At 37.1% G+C, this 16,175-nt stretch overlaps 1 long non-coding RNA gene across 1 annotated transcript in view; it reads left to right on the top strand.

Annotated features, from left to right (window-relative positions):
* LOC121659346 overlaps positions 1-12,312 on the top strand; it is a 28,218-nt gene extending 15,906 nt beyond the window's left edge. The window contains exons 2-3 of the long non-coding RNA XR_006014292.1: positions 10,652-10,823; positions 11,659-12,312. This is a non-coding gene — a long non-coding RNA (uncharacterized LOC121659346). The remainder of the gene's footprint in view (positions 1-10,651; positions 10,824-11,658) is intronic.
* The last annotated feature ends 3,863 nt before the right edge of the window (positions 12,313-16,175 follow it).

Here is a 16,175-nt window from a genome sequence, read left to right as displayed (position 1 = left end):
GTTCAAATGCTGGAGTTAAAGTCAAGGATATCTGAGAGATGAGCAAGAACTGAGTCCTATATATTAATAAGGTTTTTAAACGAACTCCTCAGTTTTGTATGTTATTTTGACTTTATTTTTCAGGGAAACTTTTCTCGGTATATTTTATGGATTCAATTGGCAGGTCAGGGGGGAAACTTCCACTAGTTCCAAAGATTAAAGAGCTTAACAGACTTACTAATGAAATTCATGCTGTTTTTTTTTTTTATTTTTTTTTATTTTTTTTTTTTTTTTTGTTATTTTTTTGTTTTGTCTTTTGTTTTTTTTTTTTTGTCTCGGACATGGACAGCAGAAAGAATGAGAAGTCAGTGAGGTAAACTTACTTATGGTGGTTATTTAGTGTTTTTAATGACATGCAGAATGATAGTCTTAGGGAATTCTAGAGATGATTATTTCGTATGCTGAAACTCCATCTGTACCACCTTGGGTGAAGGCAGTGGTATTCATATCTGACCAAAACCCCCCTATCTGTACTCTGTTTGGATGGGAGCCATGTGTTCAAAGACTGATGGAGAGAAGATAGCAGGTTGGTCTTGTTCGCAGAGCTCATGTCTAACTCTCAGAAAGAACAGACACCAGTACAGTTTTCTCAAATCTTTAAAGTCTAGGTGAACTAAAAAGAACATGAAATTGTATTTGAATAGAATTCAAAGGTAAAAGAATTGATATGTTTGCTAAAGATTAAACATGAAGGTGTTGTGTAAAGACCTCACATGAGAATATATGTGTAACATATACTGTTAAGCTGAGGAGCAATTATCAATGAATTTAGTGTTTATATTTATATTCAAGCTTTCTGTCTTTTTTCAGGCAATATTTAGACTGTTTTATGACATTTTGAGTATAGAAATTGCACCTCGGTGTGCGAAATGTAGTCAGTACTTAGTTTCAGGTTTTAAGTTACTGCACACAGCTTAATTATGCTTAATGTCTCAGAAAAAGCCAAGAGTGCTCTCTGCTCCAGCAAAGAGTTAGCCCAAAGTTTGAGAAGGGAGTTTAATAGAGTTATACAAAATATTACCTCAGTATTCCACTCCAGTCAGTTATTTGTGCAGATGTGAATTAATGGACTGTTATAAGGTAGTGCGATTTCTGTCTTTTCAGTTAAGGAGTGATGATGGCCAAAGTTTCGTTTCGTGTCCTACCATTAAGTAAAATCAGTGTGCTAATAAAAAATCTTTGCATATCTTTTAAGAAGGAACTTCTTAAGACATGTTAAGAATAGCGGACATTTATGCCCTTTGAGAAGCAGAGCAGCCCTTGGTCTTCAAATATCACCTGAATCTGTTTAAAACTACTTACATCAGTTGGAAATGTTGAGGCTACTAGAACTAATGCCATACATGAAGTTGGAAACATCCAGTTGTTTGTGTATAAGCATTTGCCAGTACATTCTGGTCTCCTTGAGGTTATACAAAAATATTTTTCAGAAGAAAAGATTTCAAACTGCCATCGAACTAGTAATCTGTTTTTATGACATATTTCTGAGGGTTGATCTCACTCTCACTGTGTGTCATGAGTTCATGAACACTTTTTCCTGGGTATATGTCCCAAGTTTAAACATTTAACTGAAAATTCTGTTTTAAAATTAAACGTTAATAATGCATGTTAATGTTTAATAAAGACTGATGCTTTCACAATAAATAAACCAATAACAACTTTTTGGTATAAAAAAGGTGGTTATTCTCAGAGAGAAATATGTTCTTCCATGAACAAAATAACTCAGACCTGCAGACTTTTGAGCCAAACTTATAAAAGGTTGTTATGAGCAGAGCACAGCTGTGGGAGTTAGGGGTCCCAAATTCTAATTCAAACACCCATTTGAGGTGAAGAATTTCTGACTCTCTCATCACTCCCCAAACACTCTAATGCCTCCAAAATATAGTCTGAAGTACACAATAAGAGGCATATAAACCTTATGCTATTCCCTGTGCAGGCTTAGATATCATTCAGAATTTTTACAGCTTTGTGTTTGTAAATATTTTAAAACTGAAAGGCATTGTGTGAGAGCTAAATCTTCTTTAATAGCTTAAGTAGTTCTAGTGAAATAACATAGATTTCCTCTTATCACTTTAATTACCAAAGGCAATTGATAATCTTTCTTTCTGCTTTGGTTGGTGAGTGCTTCTGATTTACACTCCTGTATATTCCATAGTTTTCCTAAAATCTAGCCTGCATGAAGTATAGAAACTGAAAAAATTTTTGCTTCATAGGAACAGCACACATGTAGCAGCACACAAACTTTGATAATAATGTTGTTGATCTTTTTGGAGGGCTTAATTTCCAAAAGTAAGAACTTAATTTTTCCAAAGCCATTAAGAAGGGGATGAAACTGCTGTAGTCTTGGTTGAAGTGGTATCTAATTTTTCTCTCACACCTTTGCCCTTTGATTCTCCTGGATACACCTTTTGTGGAAGTGAACTCTGTGTGTTTTTCAGTGTGCGATCTCAGCCCTATGCTTTTCTGAAGGATGTCAAAGTCTTTAAATATTTGCAAATTATGCAGATTGTGAAAATAGTACCTAATAGAAAATTATGTTTTAGGTTCTATGTTCTAGTGTTCCTTAGAACATTACTATTCAGAACTTCTATTTAGGACTAAGATCACATCATGATTATACATTAGGGTTATGTACACAAACTTCAAAATTTACTCCACTCACTTAACAATTGGGACAACTAATTTTCATCCTTGACAAAGATGGATAATTCATAAGGCGAGCATCATCAAGGACTTAATCTTTACTTCATGGCAAGGGCATAGAAGGGACATGCAGGGTTGACGAAGACATAGCAGGGAAACTCAGTGAAATCTCTGTATAGGCATTTAGTGCTCTGACTCTCACACCTGATGCATTTCTGTAGCAGATTGTCTATAAGATAAAGATCAATTTGAAGTAAATGAACAGGAAATATTAGACCAGTCAGGCAGGTTAGGAAGGTCACCGGGACCAGATGGCATAAAACCAAGAGTTCTGAATATGAAATTTCCACACTTCTGGCTAAGGGATGTAAAATGTCATTACAAATGGACACTGAACTAAAGGACTAGGACAGCTGTTGTATGTGCCATCTGTCAGAAGAGCTTTAGAGATGATCTTGGGGATGACAAACCAGTGAGCCTGATTTCCATTTCTGTTAAGACTGTGCATATATGTATGAATGAAAACAACCTGTTTAGAAGAAGTTACATGGCTTCTGGATTTGAAGGATGTTTTCAGTAATAATAAGGATAAATGGGATCAAATGGACATAATACACACTGTTTTTTAAAATGTCTTTGATCAGGTTCCACACCAAAGGCTCATTACAGAAATTGTGTTGCCATGGGACTAGAGGAAAGCTTTTTCTAGAAGAGGAATCTATGATAGGCCTTAATAATGGCAACATTTCAGAATGGAATTGATACTGGGACCAGTTTTAATCAGCATCTCTGCTCTGGAGAAGGCAATGAACAGTGAAATCTGCAAGCCTGTGGATAAATTCTCTGTTGACAATCAATGTCATTTGCCTTCAATACCAATGGCTTCAATGGTGAGAACCTCCAAAATAAAACTGAGCAGACCAAAAGTCAGCAGGTCAAGTTCAGTCAGTGGAAGTGCATCTAGAAAAAAATAACATGAACCATGCTGAAATGATGCTGGACTCAGAACTGACACTTAAAGCTCAGAAAGGGATCGCTGACATTTCTCTGAAGTCTCAGTGTCAAACAAAAAAGTGTTAGGCAAGTGTAGAAAAGTTAAAAGTTAATAATGAGATTATCCTTGGGAACAGAGAGTGCCTGAAATAAGAGGACAGCAGGGCATCACTCTGAAAACTGATGTGCCCATATCCTGAGTATCATGTGCAGTTTTGTCTTCACATATGAGGAAGGGTATAGCAGAATCCAAAGAAGTATGGAGAAAAACAAGAAAAATGTTCAAGATGATGGAGCAGCTGCCTTGTGCAGAGACACTGAAAGGCTAGGACACTTCATTTGAAGAAGAGAAGGCCGAGGAAGGTTATGACTGAGGTTCATGAAATCATATAGGCAGTAGATAAACTGAATACACAAAGGTTGCTCACAAAAGTCCCACAACCCTAGATCTATGGGAACTTGAAATCAGTAAGGCTTTTGTTTAAAGCCAGTGAATATAGTCATTAACATAGTGAATTTCTTGAACTGAGACTCACTAGAAAGGGTGGAGGAAACTTCTACTGGCAGGTTTGGAAAAGGGTTAGTCATAGATAACTCTCTCACAAAGATCCCTTTAGTTCTTTTAGTACTGGGCAGGACTGTACCCACTGACAATATTAATTAAACCATTCCCCACACTGAGAACATCCATGTGGGAAATGGACTGCAGAAAATGACCAAGCTTCTTGTGTCATTGTTGTTACTGGAAGAAGCATACTGGGCTGCATGAGCATTAACCTGCCCCTCAGGGGCATTTCTTACCTATCCTTTTCCCTTATTCAGTCAAAGAATTTTGTATATGGTTTCTTTTATTGAATGCCAAATCTATTTTTTAAGCAAGAGTGACTTTTTTATGGTCTCATCAATGAGAGCTGCATATATCTCTGCAGCATCCACGTTGTCTCAGACACTGTGAAAGTGTTGCTATTAGATAATGATTTCTATGCAGAGATCAAGATAGTCTATAGGTTCTGCTTAATGTGGTAAATCAACAAGTAAATTGCAAGTCCCAAAAAGGTTAGGCAATGCTAAAAATGGAATATACAAGAAGGGTAAAAGCAGTGATCCCTTGGCAGAAAGGACAAAGAAGTTCCTTATGCCATTTTGTTTTCCCAGCCAGTAAAACAAGTAACAAATACAGATTAATGTCACAGTCATGTACAGAAAATTAAGGAGGTGGTAACAAGTCAATAGGTTTCTGGGATAAATATCATAGGCAAATAGAAGTGGAATAAATGAAGTCCAGTGGCACATTTTGTGTCATTTACCTAACTGGTAAGTTACATAGCCACAGGCCTCTGTAAGGAAGAGCCACCTGATTATGAGCCTTGAGTTACATATTACAAAATATGTTAGCATTTCTTTCCAGGGTAAGGAACATACATATAATTGAGTTAGAGAACAAATACCAGGGCACAGCAAACTTCTTATTTCAAAGAGACTATATGGGAAAATAATGAACAGATGGCAAACAAAAGGAATGTATTGGCATTTGTTCTGCCTGCGAGACATAGTAGTCTCTCCTTTATTTTGGACAGTCCAAGAATCATGCACCACATGAAGTTTTAGATATCATGGCACAGGAAGAGTGTGTTGCATAGGGGAAACATTGACATCATTAAATTGTATACTAATTGTATCATTAAGTTGTATACTATAGATCTTTCAAATAAACATTGCAACAAATGATGAAGTGCAACTCTATTATTCTGAACCATTCAAGAATTATAAAGTACTATCAGTTTCCAGTAGGCCTTGTTTGGAGAAATCGAGGTGAAATTTTTCCATTCAGAAATGGTCTTACAGGTAATTTGGGTTGTTTAGGATACATGATCAGGGTGTTTAAATAAAGACTGTTGCATTATTTTAATAATACCTTTAATAAATACTTTTGATAATGAGGATTTTTTTAGTTATTCAGTGTCTATGATTACACTCAACTGTGAGAGGGATTCTACATGGAGGCTTAAAAATAGTCAAATATTCTGATTTACAGTGTAATTTTATGTGAAAAGATGGCTAAATATAATTTTTATTTTCCTGAGAAAATAATTTTTATTTAGGACACTTACATAATGCAATGAAATAAATAGATTTTATTTACATTCTTAAAGATAAGCAAGTGCTTCTCTGCTATTTTGATTAGAAATAAAATTAGGAACATGTTAAAATACTGTCCTGCACTGTCCTAGGAAAAACATACCTACAAGATAAATTGATAGTTTTATAAAAAACATTATGTATTTATTTATTTTAGATTTGATAGAAAATAATGGTCGTGTAAAACACATAGTGATAATTAGGCTTACAGACACAAAGTACTCCTGATACTAATAGCAATATGCAGGTAAATTTACTCTGTTATCTCACTCCCTTGAATAATCAGTAGATAGTAATATTAAATTACAGAATGACTGAATGGATTGCTAAATTTAAATGGGGTACCTGATTTTTCAATCGACACTCACCGAAGTACAGATCTCTCTCTTTCTCTTTCTCTCTCTCTAATCAATATGGTTTACATACTTACACAGCAAATCTCAGAAGTCATTTCAGACCCATCATTGTGTGCAAAAAACATTTCATAAGTCATTTGGAATACTAAACAAATTAGAGAAAATTTTCCTTTGGATTAGAGAAGAAATTTGTTGAATTAAATATATTTTCTGAATTATTTCCTCTTCTATAATAAGCAGACTAGATTAAATTGAGAAGCCAGTATAAAAGAGCCACTGGGATACCTATTATTTCTTCATCCTTTTATCCTCTTGCAATTCTCTTTAGGAAGCGTACATGTATATGCTGCATGGAATATTATTAACTGACATTAAGTCTCTCATCCCCTTAGGCCGTGGCTTTTTTCCTCCTGCTGTACTGACCATTAAGCAGCTCTTGTGGATGTGATCTGGAAATTGTTGTATTTATACCTTCTCAAGCACATGTCTTAAACTACTCATTACATTTTGATATTTCATGACTTTTTAAGCCTCATATAAGTTGTAATAGCAATTATGTTTTAGTGTGATGACATGAAAGTGACAGGCTTGGTTCTTTGCTCTAAATGGGTGCCAATATCTTTTAATATATTATTTCTCATCTCCTGGTATCTGTCTTTCACTCTTCTTTCTGTTGTAAATATGTATGATTAAGGACATAGTAAAACTGCCTACGCAGAGCCTTGGAGGAAGCCACATAAAATCTTTTTCCTTTGGCTGATCTTTGTTGGTGGAAGGCCATATTTGGCGGCTTGTACTTTGAGTGGGACAATTAGGAGCACAATTCATGCCCATGCACACTTCTGAATAATGCTGGCACATCAATTATTTGACAGTGCAAATTTTTTGCTGAAAGATAGCATGGTGAGAAGAAAATTAACTCTATTGCACAGATCTCTTGGTTGCATTCTCCGCCAATTATACTTAAAATATTTTGCCTTTTTGTACCCTGTTCTTGTATAGCAGCAGCAACAGAGAACAAGTATGGTGTATCTCCTATTCACTTTCCTAGCTGGCTTAAATGTTTCTAACCAGAAGCATCCATCCAGGTTCAATATTCAAATATTCATTTGTACTAAAATATTGTGGTCTTTTTTCCTTTTTTTTTGAGTTTAAAGGCTCAAAACTTCAACTCCCCCTCCTCCCCATGGGAAAAACAAAGGATGATACCAGTACAAGAATCTCATTTTACACTGCACCTGAACTGTCTCTCTGTTTTTATATTTTATGGTCCTGCAGCTCTTTCTTCAGTCACACTGACTGCATTAAATTATGTAGAAGCACAGGCTTGTGACACCTCTGAACCTGCAAGAAAATATAAAATCTTTCTTTTGCTTTCACCCTGACTCAAAATTAAATTCCAAAAATTATATACAAATACTATCACCAGTCTAATGAATTGAATTAAGGAAAGGCAAGGGCAGAGTCATCAGTTCTATTATCTACCAGTGTTGAAGGATTAGCACTAGAATTAGTATGAATTTACATTACTAAATGGTCTCTGAATGTGATAACTGGGTGAAAGTTGAGTTTGTTAATATTTCTAAGCAATAGCAGAAGATGAACTCTCTGCCTAAGGCTTCGGGCTGAAGCAAGGAACATTGAGTTCCCAGTCACAGACTTGCAAGGTGACCTTGACAAGTCACAGAACATATCTGTGCCTCAGTGTGAGATGGGGGATATTAAAATATTTCCCAGCTCACAGAAGTGTTGGTAAGGTTCAATTAATCAAAGTCTTTCAATATCTTCACACAGAAGGGTCTAGATAAGAACAAAGTATTATTGTTACTAAAGCAGACCTCTCCTGAGCACTTAATTTTTCATTTTATATAAACTTTTTTAGCTTATATGCACTGTCAGCATACACAGTCATTGATCCTTCAGATCTAGTTTGTGTGGAGCTTGTCAAGATACAGCTGTTTTTAGTGCTATATCCCTATTAGGATATGACACAATACATCATAACAGCTCCATCAGACCCATTAGGGTGTAAGCTGTCAATGTGTAATAAGATTAGTATGCATTACATCTGGTGGGGCTCTGATAATTCTGAACTAGGTACGCTATCATGGAGTCTACAAAGCCTTTGAATATTGATGTTGCACTGCTAATGAATGCAACTGTATTGTTTTGATGCAGAAATAAAATATATTCTCCAGTATGTGTGAAGAGCATTTTTTTACAATAAATGTCTTTAACTTTTCCAGAAATCCCCAAAGATGTCCTCCTCACCTTCTTCATGTACTAAAGATCTGCAAGTATTTCTATTTACAAATGAAGGTTTTCTTGTTTGAGGGAAGGACAAAACTCTCTAAATAATAGCCGAAAATATTCAAATAAATATAATCAAATAAGTGGCCTTGGATGCCCTAGACTATAGGAATAGAGACTCTCAGAATAGAGACTGAGATAGGAACAACTTCCAATGTGCTTTTTGTCTCTATGAAAAGTGCAGTTTTCAGACAGAAAAAAAAAAGAAAAAATATGCTGCTTTACCCACAACATTAGTCAGAGTATAATTTAGATAGGAAAAAAGAAACATTCAGATAATTTCAAGTGAATTCAGAACCTTCCACTGATTGTCTAACAACAATCTAAGAAAGGTACTGTCGATAAAAATTAAAGAATCACAGGGTGATCTGGGTTGGAAGGGACTTTAAAGATTGTCTACTTTCAATCCCCCTGCCATGGTCTTTCACTAGACCAGGTTGCTCAGATCTCCATCCAACCTGTCCTTAAACACCTCCACGGAGGAGGCATCCACAACATCTCTGGGGAACCTGTTTCAGTGCCTCACAACCCTCACAATAAAGAATTTCTTCCTTGTATCTATTCTAAACCTACTATCTTCCAGTTCAAAACCATTCCAATTTGTCTGTCACTACATGCTTTAATCAGCAGAACCTTCTGATTCAGAGAAAGATGCTATATTAGGTTTGTGCTTCCCTGTCTGCACAACACCTGAGCATCAACCAATCAGTGGGGAACTTACTCTCATACCTTTGAAGGACCATTCATTGGGAGAACTGGAGTGCTGACTTGACTGGATCACAGTAAAGTCTGTGGCAGAACAGGGAGAAAAAACAAACTTTGCTGATATTTTAACATCATCACCAGCAATATGCAATTCTATATGCATGAAACTCTTGTTCACAGTATCTCATTATTCCTGAAATAATTCCTTGCTCAAAATGAACAAGGTGAAAAAGCTTCAGTTACAGATATTGCCTGTAGAGTTTTCCTGAGAACTTGTACCTACACACATGTGAGCCTGTACAGGAGGAGGTTGTGGTAAGTCTTGAGTAAAGAGAGACATGACGGGAAAATACAAACTCCAAGTGCTTACAATATTTTCAAGCCTTCCCAGAGAACACTGAGCTGAGTGGCTTCAAAGGAGCTTTAACATAGCACTTGGCCAGCAAGAGTGTTAGTAAATCTTCAGGAGGTCTGAAGTCTCTCCTAAAAGAGGGAATTAGAGCCTCTCACAATCAGTTGTCTTGTGAAAGTGTGAGCTGTTTGATTTTTCTGATTCTGCACCGGGGGGGCACAGGCAGGCAGACTTAGAGTCAGAAAAAGTTAATAAATTTTCTAGAAACATGTATTCCAAAAAGTTCTGACTGAATAAGAAGAGAAAACAATACAGTCATTTTTCATAATGATAAAAAGTCTTGTTCAAAGACTTTCTCATTAAAAATTAAATAACTTTTGGTGCAGGAATAGAAGGTAAATAGGAAATGCATTCAGAGACCTGACACTTTTGCTGAAAAACAAGCAGGAAAACATGTTGTGGTCCTTGAAGGAGACATAGAGCACAACTAAACACGGAAAAATACAGAAAAGAAAAGGTAAAATTAAAAAAAAAGCAAGTGAAGTGAGGAGAAATGTCAATGATCTGACAAGTAGCATGAGTACAGGCTTTTTCTGTTATTAGGGCAAACAGGAACATGTAAGAAATTCAAGTGTTTTGTGGGTACAGGCTGACATGGGGAAACAATATGCTGAAGGAAAGACTTACATGCAGAAAGAATTTGCATATTTGAAATAGCTAGCAAATTCTACGGGAATAACTACAATGTTCTATGTCAATGTCTTTGTGTCTTTGGCTAGAGCAGCCCACAGAGGAGAGAATGAGAAAATTCAAAGACATGAACTTCATCTTCTACTCTAGAAAAAAATTCCCTCTTATAAATAAAGGAGCTTTCATTGGTATGAAAAGACACGTGAAATGCTGGCAGTGATCTAGAACAGGTAGTGAAGAGCAAAGCTCTAAGAACAAATCTATCTCAAGCGTGACAATATAATTTCCCTTATGTGGAGTTCCCAAGAACATGTTGTGGGGTTTTTGGAAGAGATCTCCAGTTTTTCATGGCAAAATGTTCAAAACTCAAAAGTCTTCTGAAAGTGTTAAAATAGACATTAAAGGGTGTTGTTCTTTATTACAGTGTCAAGGACAGAATAAATGTGGAAAAAAAATTTTGAAAAACTAGTTAATTCAAAGACTCTCCCAAACTGAGCAAGAACACCAAAGAGCATATGCCTTCAAAAGCAACATTTGCCGAGACAGCAGGAATCAAATTCTTCCAGAAATTAAATGCTTCCTTGCCCTCACTACAGGTTTGTTTCATTTTTTTCCTTTCCTTTTTTTGGAAGGCTATTTTTGAACCACAGTCCCCAGATGGTTAAAAACCTTCTTCTGATTTCCAGCCGAAATTTATTCATAATCAGCTTATTTTCATTTGTCCTTGTGCCAGCACTGTCCTTTTGTTTTAATAGTACATCTATATTGTGTAGCTATTTGTAGATTATTAATATGACAAAAGATATTATCAATTTTTAAGAGAGATCACTAGATAAGATTATGAAGATAAAATTCACTGTTTCAACAGCTGTTTGATCATAAAGTTATAACCTAAAAAGATTATAAATACATAAGATGTGTTTTCACATCACTTCAAGGGAAACGAATATGGATCTTTTTATTACTTTTTTTATGACATTCAGTAATGAAATACAGTTAAAATAAATTCCACTAAAACAGGTCTTGATTTGAGGAAAAAGCAGACTAGGTAGAGTTTCTGTTTGTTTGTTAAATGCAGAACTCTATTCTTCAGCCTTGGTACAAGTGATAGGATGGGTTCTCCTTTGGACCACACTAGTTGTTTGGTTAAAATTGGTAGCAGTATGACAATTAATTTACCACTGCATAACAACCAGCTAATTTTGAAGTACATTTGAAGAAGTGGATTGTTTGAGGGAGGGAAATTGAAAGTATTAGATTGAAGGAATAGTATCCTATGGAAACATACTGTAGAGACTATATTGCTAGTTTTTTTAAAATCCCTTTTGAGCAGTGAAGGTGCCTGTGAGTATTAACAGTCCTTGATATATTAGTATATGAATACCCAACACTAATAATGGTTTCTGTTTTTTTTCTCTTTCCTGTATGAAGGAGGAATGCCAAGTAAACTGCCATCTGCGAGACCCTCTAGGAATATTACAGGGATTCCCCTGCAGCGCTTTCCCTTCTGTGAAGGACAGACTGAAGATGTGTGAAGAAGAATATCAGAAATCCCATTTCTTGGCTGAATGACATTTCAAATTTACCTTCTTATTCCCAGTATTAATTACCTGCAACCCATCCGACAACGCCTACCCACAACTGGACACCTCCTTCCCTATGCTTTTATATCCTTAAGCGTTGGTCTGTATAAACTCTGTCAATGCTGAGCTGGTGACTCCATTCCCTCTATCCCTCTGTTTTGCCTCCTTTGTTTTTGGGTAGTACAGGGCCCTTCTTTATTAGCCGTTTCCACCTGAATAAGCCAGAGCAGCACATGACTCCTGACCTGAAGCAATGCAAGTGAGTAGGCCAGCTTGATACATGCACTGCCTTTCTATGTGATGCCCCTGCCTTTCCTCAGCAGACACAAGGTACCAGAGATGTCTCAGAGATTAGGAGAGTGTGTCTGTCTGCCTGCTCACGCTGTAGCTCTGGGGGACAAGTAGGGTGAATATGATAGTAGCAGTTTGTGCCCACAAAAGCAAGTCTCCCACAAATACTGTGAGAAGAAAATGGTGAGTATTTGTTGGGGTCCCTCCCCCGATGTGCAGCCCTGGGAGAGGGGCCCTGAGGGCACAGACACGGGGTTTCCCTGCCCCTGCTCAGCCTCGTTCCCATTGGTTGGTTTGTGTTCCCTGCGCGGGCAGAAGGACCCTTGGTCCCGTGACTGGAACAGTTCCTGGGCAGAGCTCCGGCCATGCGGCTGGAGAAATAAACATCTCTCTGAAACAGCTAGCAAGAATCTGTCTGTCCATATATATTTCCTTTCCACGGGACTCCTGTTTTGATATATGCGTGTTGCAGTATCCCCACTGCAACAAGTATTTGTATTGTATTTCAGCTGATCATAAAAATAAAAAGGATACAGTAGCCCAAAGGATAAACTGAACTCAAAGGTACTTGCTGCTCTGAAGCTTGTACTATAAAAAAAATCAGAAGCAAGCTATTCATTGAAGTCCTGGCTTTCATGCACTTGTGTTTGGCACTGTTATTTTAATCTCCTGACCTCATTTTGTGTTTCTGTACTGTTTGTCTTCTCTGGCAATGTTTAACTTACTAGGTTAAAATGAGTCTTGTGTTATGGAGATACTGTGCTAGGCTACTGGGATTTTTCCCTCTACAGCTCCCCTGATCTTTATTGACAATTGCTCAACATCTGCATAACTCTGTCTTTCCTGTGTCTCAACAATTACACTTGGGAGGCTGCCAGCTCATGGTGGCAATAGGGACCTCTGATGAATATGACAAAAGTATTATCCATTCAATACACTTCATCTGTGGCAAAGAAAGTAACCCCCACCTCATGCACAGTAAATCTGTACCTGCTTACCCTTCATTCTCCATCACCACCTTCGCCAGGATCCTCCCCATGTTTCTGCATTCTGAACTGGGCAAAGATTAAGGAAGTTTTCTTGGAAGACTGTTGGAGAAATTCTACATTTCAGCTTAAATAAACTCTACCTGCTCTATGTGGTACTTTGAAGATCTTTTCTCTTGAAAGAAAGTGACAGATTAATTCCATCCAATGATAATTTATGTATAAAAACAAGTTTGGAAATTAACACAAAAGTAACCTTTATCTTCTGTGAGAACATATGCTGAGAAATATGAGATGGTATCCTATTTATGCAGTAATTAAATGTGATCTTCTTTATCTTCATAAGCCTCTGGGAAAAAGCCACTTCTACAGCAGTTCCTTGGGCTTATGACTAGTTTAGCTAGTCCTGGAGACCTCTTGGTAATTGGCCATTCATATCTATTTTCAGTCCCTTAACATTAATACTGGTATTAAGGTATTATTATTTAGGTGGGAAAACCCACTAAGAATAAGAATTCTGATTCTTTTGTGATATACAGGTCCAGATCTGTGGGCAATTGAATCTCAGATCCAGACTGGCAGGGAATCTCAATTCAAAGGAGTGAGTTGGTTTTGTACACTTAGCATTTACACTTACTAAGCATTTCCTTCTATGGCATGACCTATCCCGTGTTGCCACATCAGCAACACACTTCCTCAATGTCCTTCTATGGGGTGGTCACTCGCTGTTCACCTGTCCGTCAGCACCGGGCAGGCTCCTCTCCGTGGGGGTCTGCCATGTGATACCTCCTCCGCCCAGGGTCCAGTGGAGACAAGCCTCTGTGTGCCACCATGTGCTCCTCTGTGCTGCCATGTGCCTCTGCAGGCAGGTTTTACAGCTCACAACCCAACTCTTTTTTATAATTCCCCATACATTCTTGAATAAGGATGATGAATGTTAATGTTCAAATGCTAGCTCTTCTAAAAAAAAGAGGTTTTTCAGGAAATATCATAAAAATCAAGTTTTGTCCATATGTGTGAAAGTATTGGAATTTTTTTGATTCTATTCCTTATACAGAGGACTTTTAATTTAATTTAATTGATTTCTGGATAATGAAGAACAGTGCAAATAAAATCCACATGCATCTACTTAATAGGAACAGCAGTTTAGTCTAATTTTTTTAGTTGTCTATTTTTATTTATGAGAAAAGAAATACATTTAGTAATCATAAAATAGAGATTATATGAGATGCAATTAGCTTGTTATATATTATGTACTATTCAACTCTTATAGCACAATCAGATTATTTTGTGGATGAACACAACCATTAAAACAGCTGAGAAAATCTAACTGTTGCTTGAAACTACATATTTTTCTGAAAGGGCAAGAAATATTCAGATTTTATATGTCAATCTTCCTAGAAAATATTCAAATGGCCTAAAAGCATAAGTTACTACTTATGAAGCAATAAGAAGAGATTCTGATCTTATGCCCCTTGTTCTAATAATCACTTTTTGTTACAAATATTTCTTATTCCTGCCACCATTTTGGACTGATCTGGCAATTTCCTGCTCTTGGGCCGAAAGGTTAATCAAACAGTGATGCCACTAGAGCCAGTGGGTATGGTGGAATGAAATTATTTTTGTCAGAGTTCATATTCACAGGACTGGCTCCTGAATGCTCAGTAGCAAGGCAAAGATATTAAATATAATCTTTATAGTGGGCACTTTCAAGTGCCCATGTGACCTTCCTTTAGAAGTGTATGATTTCAGAAGGCAACCTTGGGTATCTAGAGATCTTAATCACCTTGCATTTTCTTTGTCTAAGCTCGTACCTTGAAGTCTCAGTTGTTAGGCAGATCAGTCCCTCAGAAACTTAAATTTTCCATTCAATGCTTGTCCAGAATTCCCTTGTAGGTTTGTTCACCAGTGCCAGCTGAATATAAGCACCATTAAAATGAGTAGAGCTGGATGGGAACTGTCTAAATTGTGAGAGAGGTGGAGCTACCAGGTTATTTTTTAATGCTGAGCACAGGAATATAAATCTGTAGTGTAAATGCATAGGGCTGAGGTCATGCAGGCAGGCTCTGTCTATGCAATCCTTGAGTACAGGGCTACCCTGCCCCAGAACTTCTGCATTAAAAGAAAACAAACAAGTACATTTTCAGATAACAAATGAACACATATGTAGGTCTCTAGAATGCTTACTGACTTCACGTTTAATGAGAGACTTGAGTAAATCAGGAAAGCTGATGACAAAAACAAGCAGAGTGAAATGCACAGTCATCTGACTCTCATTAATGGCATCTCCAGGCCAAGATTAGAGAAAGATGCTGAGAAAAAGTGATTATTTTCACTTTCTCTTCTGAAAAAAATCTCATCATTGAGCCACACACCTGATTTCAACCATTCAAAGCAGACAAAATCCCAAGGTCGCTAGATTCACCCATGGCTGTTGAGTAAATTGAACTGGTAGAAATTTCATCTTGATTTACTAGAGTTGTCATGCTTTTTTAAAATTAGGAGTTGTACAACTGTGACCCATCACTTGAAGCGTTATTGGCAGGAAATATAAAATTATGGGCACATATTACCTAGCAGCAATGAACATTGCAAGTGAAAGCCTGTCTTTTAAGAAGACAGCAGGAATATAAGATTCTGAGTCTTATAGCAATAATGTTTTGTGGAGCTACAGTAGATCTACAAGATATTGTGGTGCCATATGTCTAGAGAAGGACAATGAAGCTGGTGAAGTGTCTGGAGCACAAGTCATGAGGAATATCTGAGGGAGCTGGGGGTGTTTATCATGGAGAAGAGGAAGATCAGGAGAGACCTTATTGCTCTCTATTGCCTGAAAGGAGACTGTCGCCCAGCGGGGGGTCGGCCTCTTTTCACAAGTAACAAGCAATAGAACAAGAGGAAAGAGTTTGAAGTTGCACCAGGGGAGGTTTAGCTTGGACATTAGGAAAGATGTCTTCACTGAAACAGTGGTCAGGCATTGGGACAGGTTCCCCAGGGAAATGGTGAAATCACCATTCCTGGTAGTGTTCAAAAAATGTGTAGATGTGGCACTTAAGGACATGGTTTAGTGGACATGACTGCCTGACTA

Source organism: Corvus kubaryi, unplaced genomic scaffold (assembly GCF_017639235.1).
Source record: "Corvus kubaryi isolate FWS band 111438036 unplaced genomic scaffold, C.kubaryi_AGA036_p1.0 split3-73, whole genome shotgun sequence".
Lineage (NCBI taxonomy): Eukaryota > Metazoa > Chordata > Aves > Passeriformes > Corvidae > Corvus > Corvus kubaryi.
The sequence above is the reverse complement of the archived record's forward strand: the minus strand, read 5'-3'. Positions and strand labels throughout refer to the sequence as shown.